Source organism: Watersipora subatra, chromosome 5, assembly GCF_963576615.1.
Source record: "Watersipora subatra chromosome 5, tzWatSuba1.1, whole genome shotgun sequence".
Taxonomy (NCBI): Eukaryota; Metazoa; Bryozoa; class Gymnolaemata; order Cheilostomatida; family Watersiporidae; genus Watersipora; species Watersipora subatra.
The window spans coordinates 53,430,615-53,440,304 of NC_088712.1; positions in this window are offsets into that span (position 1 = coordinate 53,430,615).

Here is a 9,690-nt window from a genome sequence, read left to right on the forward strand (position 1 = left end):
CACCGATTTAACCAATAGGTAAGATATAAGTCAATAACCAACTTTGTATTTATCCATTTGTCAATGGCGTATTAATTAGTCATCTGCAACAATACTGAAGTATATGGTGTCTATTAAAACTATATAATGATTGATATCAATCATTACAATCTATTAGTAGCAAAGAATTTGGTCCCTGGCATATTTGCCTTTAACAAAAATCAATAAATAACAAAATAGCCAATTATATGTTTGTAACTTAAACCCTAAATAACAAAATAGCCCATTATATGTTTGTAACTTAAACCATTAGCCAATTATATGTTTGTAACTTAAACCATTAGCCAATTATATGTTTGTAACTTAAACCATTAGCCAATTATATGTTTGTAACTTAAACCATTAGCCAATTATATGTTTTTAACTTAAACCATTAGCCAATTATATGTTTTTAACTTAAACCATTAGCCAATTATATGTTTGTAACTTAAACCATTAGCCAATTATATGTTTGTAACTTAAACCATTAGCCAATTATATGTTTGTAACTTAAACCATTAGCCAATTATATGTTTTTAACTTAAACCATTAGCCAATTATATGTTTGTAACTTAAACCATTAGCCAATTATATGTTTGTAACTTAAACCATTATCTAATTATATGTTTTTAACTTAAACCATTAAACAATTATATGTTTGTAACTTAAACCATTATTCAATTATATGTTTGTAACTTAAACCATTATCCAATTATATGTTTTTAACTTAAACCATTAGCCAATTATATGTTTGTAACTTAAACCATTAAACAATTATATGTTTGTACTTAAACCATTAGACAATTATATGTTTGTAACTCAAATCATAATTGATAACATATTAGTTACTATAAAGACAAATATTTTACAGAAAAAACTGAGAATTCTTTGCTAAGAAAAACAAATGATGACACACCTCAGTATAAAATTGTCTACAGAGTCTTCCCATGTTGCTGTAACCTTGACTCTGTCAGATGCAACCACATCACGAATGACCTTGAAGTTGCGAGGAGGTTCAAGTGACTCTACGGCCTAAAAATGCAAAAAGTGTAACAGTGTCTAAAATACCATAATAGAAGCATCGAAGTAGTCTCTATTTAAATGATACATTTATGGAATATACGTATGTGCAACCATAAGAGAAGCATTGAGGTAGTCTCCATTTAAGTGATACATCTATGGAATATACGTGTAACCATAATAGAAGCATCGAGGTAGTCTCTATTTAAATGATACATCTATAGAATATATGCGCAACCATAAGGTAGTATATTGAAACATACAAATTCTGACTGCATGATAGTTTTCTTTGAGAAGCAGCCAAGTGGATTCATTAGTTTATATGAAGTAAGTGAGCCCATTAATACCATTTATCCAATAAAAACTTTTTTTCAGTTTGTGTGATAGGAACCTTTGTTGGAACATAATTTGAAAAATATTTCTGTCTGAAATGAAATGATTGCTATTAAAGCAGCGAATTAAATAAAAAAATTTGTAAAATAATTATAAATCAGCCAATTAAAGCATCATTGAGAAAAAAATAACCTTGAAGCTCATCTAATCAACATACTTAGCTAGTATTATGGTTACCGATACAACAAACCATTAATTTATTTCATTATTATTATTATCACTACGGATCACAGATGTAACTTGAGGAGGATATAGCAGCTCCACTCACCCAGGTATTTGGTCAATATAAAGGAATGGAGGGATGAAAACTGATCAACCATTACAGAGAATTCCAGAACATGTTCTTATATTTTGATATAAAAAAGCATAATATAATACTAATCTAATTAATTTTTTATCCAATATGGTGTAAGATGATATCCTAAAGTATAATATAATGAACTATAGTATGATATAAAATTTATTATTATATAGTATAATATATTACAATATGCTATATATTTGGTTAGGTTCTTAAGCTAGGCTTTTTATGTGAGCTGTTATAGTCTTCTCACAAAATTAGCCAGCTAAGTATAATTATGAGACGTGAGCCATGGAAGAGTTCATTTTTGCTTGACTCACTAAATCTATTGTTCTAAATTAAAAACGTGTTCATGAACTGTTAGCGCTGGCTCTTACCCAAACCTGAGGTTCGTGTAAAAATTTTCGAAGAATTTTTTAACTTTTAAAACTCAATTTATAAAATAATATTCGATGTTTAAATCAAGAGGTGTTCTATGTTTTCAACAATTCTGCAAAGCCACACAAATATAACCGTATCTTCAATTTGATAGCCTCAACTTTCAACTAGTACATGAAGTATTTGACAAAATAAAAAACAGCGTCTAAATTTCATCTCTTCTCTTTAAGAGTTCTAAACATATACCCTATCTTTGGCGAGACAAATAAATAGCAAGAATATGTATTAACAGAAGTTGATAGATACAATTCTAGGCATTCTGTCTCTCAGAGTTTTAATCACATAACATACACTTGCTGGTTCTACTAAAGCAGTAAACAAAGCTGTGGTGCTATTTATAGCATTTAGGGGGTCATTTAGAGGGTCTTGGCACGTCTATAAATAAAATATGTGAACAACGATTATATATAATAAAACAAGTAATTTACCCGTTTATTGACACGGTTGCCCTGCAAGAGAAGTTTGCCAAGTTTATCCATATCACATGAGCTACATTAGCTCTTTTATCGGCAAATACAATAACAGTAAAGTCTAGTTTATAAAACCAATTTGGTTGGACTATGTTGAACTTTAAAACTTTATACATTAATCAAACTAACAATGGTTTAAGTTAAAAATAATTTTATGCAAAACTTGGAATTTAATTATTTTTATAAGTTTTAAAAAAGATAGTAAAGACGCATTTAGAACATTCAAAAGCTTTATGTTGCCTAATGATTGAGTGTCGGTCCATCTTAATTTTTATTCATTTAATCAAGTGGCCATAAACACTAATTCAATAAAACAAGTTAGGTATTGTTTTGAATAAAATAGTTTTTTTCATTTTTGTTACACACAAAAACTAAACATTGATACCCAATTTTGACTCACCTGTCTGGGAGTATCAGTTTTTCCAAATACCACCTGTTCAGGGTTGTCAGTTGTAGGAAACACTAAATTAAAGACTACTTCCGACTTCTCAGGGCATCCCAAATTATTGTAGCCAGATGCTGCTGTCCAGCCATCTTGACAGCAACCATACCGGGTTCCATAGCATCCTCCAACTATGACATTGATTTCTTCAGGTTATAACAGCAATTGAATGATTATAATAGATACAAATAGGGAGTTGTCTGTTCTGATTCAAAACTCATAAAACTTAGTTGTGACTCTAGAATTCTCGTTTTGACCTTCAGCAGCAAAACAAAAATTTTCTGAATGTAAATGCTTTTCTGAATGAAAAGGTTGCATTACCTAACACTACCAACAAAATGATATTACAATACACATGCAACAGAACGGCGCTGTATATATGTATTACATAACACAGACAACAAAATGATACTGTATGGATTACATAACACAGACAACAAAATTATACTGTATGTATTACATAATGCAGACAACAAAATGATACTGTATGTATTACATAATGCAGACAACAAAATGATACTGTATGTATTACATAACACAGACAACAAAATGATACTGTATGTATTACATAATGCAGACAACAAAATGATACTGTATGTATTACATAACACAGACAACAAAATGATACTGTATGTATTACATAACACAGACAACAAAATGATACTGTATGTATTACATAACACAGACAACAAAATGATACTGTATGTATTACATAACACAGACAACAAAATTATACTGTATGTGTTACATTACACATGCAACAGAATGATACTGTATGTATTACATAACACATGCAACAGAATGACACTGTATATATGTATTATATAACACAAACCTATAAAATGAAACAGTATAGCTGTATTGCATAATATTACATAACACACATAGCAGAATGATACTGTATATAAGTATTACATAAAGTTATATAATGTATCCAACAGACTGACATTGTATATAAATATATATATATGACCTTTTCTTGGGATAGATGGTAATTCTACTGTAGTTATTTCTGATGCCTTCATAACACCTGCAACTCCTGCCAGGGCATCTGCACCAGTAGATGCTTCAACCATACTTTGCGACTTTGTGACAGTCGGAGCAGGTGTTTTCCATTCTGTAAAAGGAGTTTTCATGTTGCTCCGCATCATAAACTCTAACGCTTCACCAGTAGTGACACCCAATATGGTAGTCACACAAAAAACTTTAGTAAACTCTGAAGCAACCGTTAACTTGGAATCACTAAATCACAGAAAATTATTAACTAAAAAGTAGTTGAAGAAATTACAAAGTGCTGCGGGTGTAAACATGATTACAATGGGCAAGTAATCAGTACCTCTGTGGAACACACTAAATAATCACAACTACTGTACATGAGATAATAGCTACTGTACAGGAGGTAATAATAATGTTACATAACTCAGTTCTGGTGTTATATATGACTTCAAACCAGAAATCTTTAGAAATGATGATAGGCGAAAACTATGTTACTAACACAAAAACAGTTTGCTTCAAACGTACTACACTGGAATTAATTTGACTCATAATTATTTAGATACTAATCTTGGAGGTAGCTGATCAGTGTTGAGGCTTGAATGTCTAATCATGAGATAAAAGCTATACTTGCATGTCGTACCTGAACTTAGCATGTTCTGTTCTGTAGATGTCATAGCCTCAGCTCCAGATGTCGATAAGTGGTCAACTGTAGCAAAACCAGCTCATAAAATCTCCAAAGGAAGAAACTAGTAAACTTTGCTAAAGATGATTTTTAATAAACACTTTGATCCAACTCATTTTTATATCGAATAACCTAGATAGGAAGCATCTATTGGCTCCAAACCATACTGGCATTTGCTAGTTGTCTATGATTTGCTAGATGTCTGTCTGTGATTGGTTAGTTTTCTTTCTATGATTTGCTAGTTGTCTGTTTTTAATTTGCTAGTTGTCTGTTTGTAATTTGCTAGCTGTCTGTCGGTGTTTTTTTAGTTGTCTGTCTGTCTATGATTTGCTAGTTGTTTGTCTGTGATTTGCTAGTTGTCAATCCGTGATTTGTTAATTGTTTGTCTATGATTTGCTAGACGCTTTTTTGTGATTTGCTAGTAGTTTGATGCTTGTGATGTTGCAATTTATTTGAACTAAACTTTTTTAACTTCTTACAAAGTGGGTTTTCAGAGAGGTGGATTATTTTTTTAATAATTTAATCATTTTTTAATCTAATGTATTCAGAAAATAGTATTCAGCAGAGTTCACATGTAACTGGTATGTTTAGACTAACATCCCACCAATCCTAGCTTTGATATGACTGGCTATTTTACAAATATGCAGGTTTCCAGACTTTTACAAAAATGATCAGATTTGTTTCATTTCTAAGTAAGCAAATCTTTTAAGTGAAACCCTTTGCATGTTGAGCTGCATTTGTTGCATCACATATGTAAATAGAGTACACAAGCTGATCAGTTTCAGACTTGCAAATGTTGATTTAGGCTCAATCATTTTGTTGACTGACACAAGTCTAAAATTTCTTGTAACTTTATTTATCATATATTTAATTCATTTTATTATAACAAGAAAAAGGTCTATAGCATATTTTTGATAGCTGTTTAACAAACTGGAATCTATGCTTAGAATGTATAAGGTAAAATGTATATCTATCTATGTGGCCAAATGATAACGAAATAAAATGCAAAAGAGGAGATGACTCTTAAAATACCTGTAACTTGTAGCTCCAATTTTAGGTACTGCACAAATCCTGAAGGCTGTTCCGTTTCACAGACATAGGTACCTGCCTGCTCTGGACGTACATGGTGTATTTCAAGGCTCTCAATGCCTCCTTTAACCGCCACCTGCAACATGATCGTCACACTTCAACTCTGTTAGCATTTTAAATAAAAAAATATGTTACAAGTTTTTTTAATCTATCTTAAATTATATAGTCTAATAGCTTTATATATATATATAAAAAAATATATATATATTAGCTGTACTACCCAGCGCTGCCCAGGCAATAAAAAAGTATTGAAACAGGAAATTTATTTGTATTTAACATATAACAACATGCAACTTTCAAACTCCATATCATGAGAAAAATGTTTAGCGCATGTCAAATAAAAAAATAAATAAAACAACTATAAAAGAGTTTAAATGTAAATGTGAAATAACTAGCAAGTAATAGCTAAATGAAGTTTATTTTCCTATGATTACAATAAAATATGATTCAGTAATGATACAATTAATATGAACTGAGAAAACAAAATAAAAATCTTGAATATGTTGAATTAATAATAACAATGCTTGCATAGAAGTGTGTGTGTATAAAAGAAGTTACTGTTCCACCAGAAGCTATCCATCAAAACTTTGAATATAACAATACTGGTACCTCTCAATACTGGTACTAATTTAAAAATGGGATATCGAACTGTCTTTGTCTGACCGAATGGTGAGCAAATGTAAAAGCCATCCCTACTTGAGATAATACAATTTTCCGCGTGCACAGTATTGACTGTCACCGTGACTTAGCAATTGAACCTTACAAAAAGCCGTAAACAGAAGTTCACAAAAATGCAAAATAAATTATCGTCTATCATAGAGTTAATAGAATTCAAAGAGTTTCAAATAATACGTCATTTAGCGTGTGCATATGCTATATGGTATATGATAATAACTTAGATCAAAATGCCTTGCGTAGCTCAGTGGTAGAGCTCGTGGTTAAAAAAACTTATAGTCGCAATCTCCATGAGTTCAAATCCATCAAAATGCGAAATTTTAATTTCAAGATTTTAATAGCTATAGCTACACATATCGAAGGACAGGCAACAAAAATCAGACAGACAAACTTTGAGAAATATATATATTTATAGTAGATGTCTGTTTATCACTCTATGCATGCTTAGTAAAAGGTTTCAAGTCTGGCAAGTGAGTAGAGAATTTTGACAGATGAAAGAGCCAGCTTCTTTGTTGAAAAGAATACAAATAAAATAAATAAAGAGTGACATGTAATTAATTTGTTTCTTCAATTAGATATTAAGATTTGCTCTGCTATTGCAAATGATATGACAAATTAGTATTGAACCATCGAGGCCAGTGCACACTATGACAAAAATGATGAATTGTTCTGGTTGAGCTATAATAGAACCTGCGTACATAGTGTTCTCAAGTTTCATTGATGGTTGGTTCTTGTGTCTGTCAGAATAGTTCCGGAATGAATTACTCCTTCACAATCAATTACAAATACAACAATAGGTAAAACAGTTGGTTAAGGGTATGTAAAGGTATGTACAAGGTTACAGCAGTTGCCATGGCGCTCTGCCAACTCCGGAAGCTGCGCTGCTTAAAACTGTTTCGCAACAGATATTGTGAAAATGAAAGTTGGTTGCTTAATCTTTTGAAAGAAAGATGCAACTTTAGATTATGATTGGCTGAACATGTTTATATTATATAATAACAAATGAGTATTAATATTAGTGCACAAAAAGGGTAATCTTAAAACACCAATAATTCAAAATCTTTTCACAAATAAGTCGATGTGATCTGCGATTGGTCATTTGACAATGAAAAAAAAGAGCAGATCAGGCCAGGCTGAGGTACTCGGTGCAACCCACTGATTAGTTATATTTGCTAATAGCAGCTTGCTATTGTGCCTAGTGTGTAGATGATGTGAAAGGTCATATTGGATCTTCGAGTTACGAGATATGTAAATGAAGGCTTCCACAGATAACTTGAGCATTAGAGAGAAGTTGCGACCTTCAATATCCAATCAACTGCTAAGCAACCTACAGTAACTTACATGCAATAGACTCCTTATACGGAAATCTCAGAAGCTAGTCAGGTTACATGCAAAAATTTTCTAGGTATGTCTTAGTTTCAGGGTCAAATAGGTTTAGTGGACTGTCTCACTAAACCCTCAAAAATAAAAAAAATTTGGATAGTGCTAAAAAAAGCTTGGCTCATGTAATACAAGTGTGATGGTAACTCTACTATTCGTGCAAATAAACCTCTATTAAAAATAGAAACCTGCTGAGGTTTTGCCTAAGAATCTCAAAAATTGCAGCAGAAGCAAATGCAAAGCAGAACATACCAGAAGCATTTAGATGAGTTGTAACAGTAAGTATAGTACACTATAGGAGTTACAACAGTGAGTACAGTACAGGAGTTACAACAGTGAGTACAGTACAGGAGTTACAACAGAGAGTACAGTACAAGAGTTGCAACAGTAAGTACAAGACAGCACAGAAGAACATCTACATTCAGTACATACCCTTATGTTCTCAAACATTTCATTAGGCAAATCTATGTCTCCATTTTCCTGTATCAACATCCAGCCATTGTATTTGACCCCTTCACTAGCGTTACACAGTATGCTGACACTGGAGGTAGCAGGCACAATCTTAACAAGATAACTAGGTAAAGTAGGACTCGTCTCCTCCTCAATAGTAGACAATTCCTTCGTTGTATTCATCAACTCTACAAAGAAATTTCAACTCCTATATCAATTTATAAGTTGATGATGTTTAGTTTTTCTAACACACTATCGATATAGTCATGCAAAAGCGAGCATGATTAACACTTTAGGAGGACCATAGAGGTAGTAGTATTTGGCATAATACACTTTTAGTTGTGCTCCAATCCAAAGCGTGGTACACAGGCCACAATTTTGTCTAGGCTAAAAATGCTTAAGCTAACACCAAGCTGTAAATCTAGTAACTAGTAGAAAAAACTACTATCAGTGATGCTGACATGCTGAGTCAGAAAAGGAAACTCAGAGTGTCTAATCAGATCGCACTCGCCAACGCAGGCTGCTCTTATGGATTCAGCTAAGATTGATTCTGTTAGACACGTTTATTTCCCACACCTCTACAATTGGGTGCAGAATGTGTCAAGTATTTCTGTTCTTTTCCACTTGTTGACATATTTATTAGCAATGACATCACTTGAGAAAACCAGATTCATTTTGTTAAGCGAGTCACGCTAAAATCTACAATCGGAGTCACCGGTTTTCAGTTTTGAGGTTATTTGAAGTTGTATCATTGCCAAAGTATGTATATTGGGCATATCAGGCGGGTCTGTTAATTTGTTGCATAAACGTATGCAGTTATTGAGCTGAGAACCTGCATCTATGCAATCAACCTGAGTATGTGTCAAAATCAGTTAACATCAAAGGCAGCCGCACAAACTAGCCAGCTCTGCAGCAGATTACAAACAGAAATTACCCTTTGTTGGGGAGAAGCCTGCGGTTCCATAATGCATAAGCCATACGTATCACTCTCAGGCTATAAAACGAGAGTGTAGTGTTCAAAAATGTTTAAAGATGTTGAAGTCTGAGGGAAATATTTTGGAAGGCCTCTAGGCTTGATTTGCCATTTACTTTGGATATTCAAACAACTCTAATGCTGAGAAAAGGATACTGAGATTTTCAAGTTGCCTCAATCTTTATTATACTGTATGCTGTGTCTGTCAGGAGCCATGGCTACAAGTTTAAGTGAAAAATTGCTTCATTCTAGTTTCAAACTCACAACATTCTGTTTGGTAGACTGACGTTCTACCACCTGCACCAATCGATCGTCTTTGGTGTCATGTGTGTGAGCGATTCCTCGAAAATCGCGTATGATGCC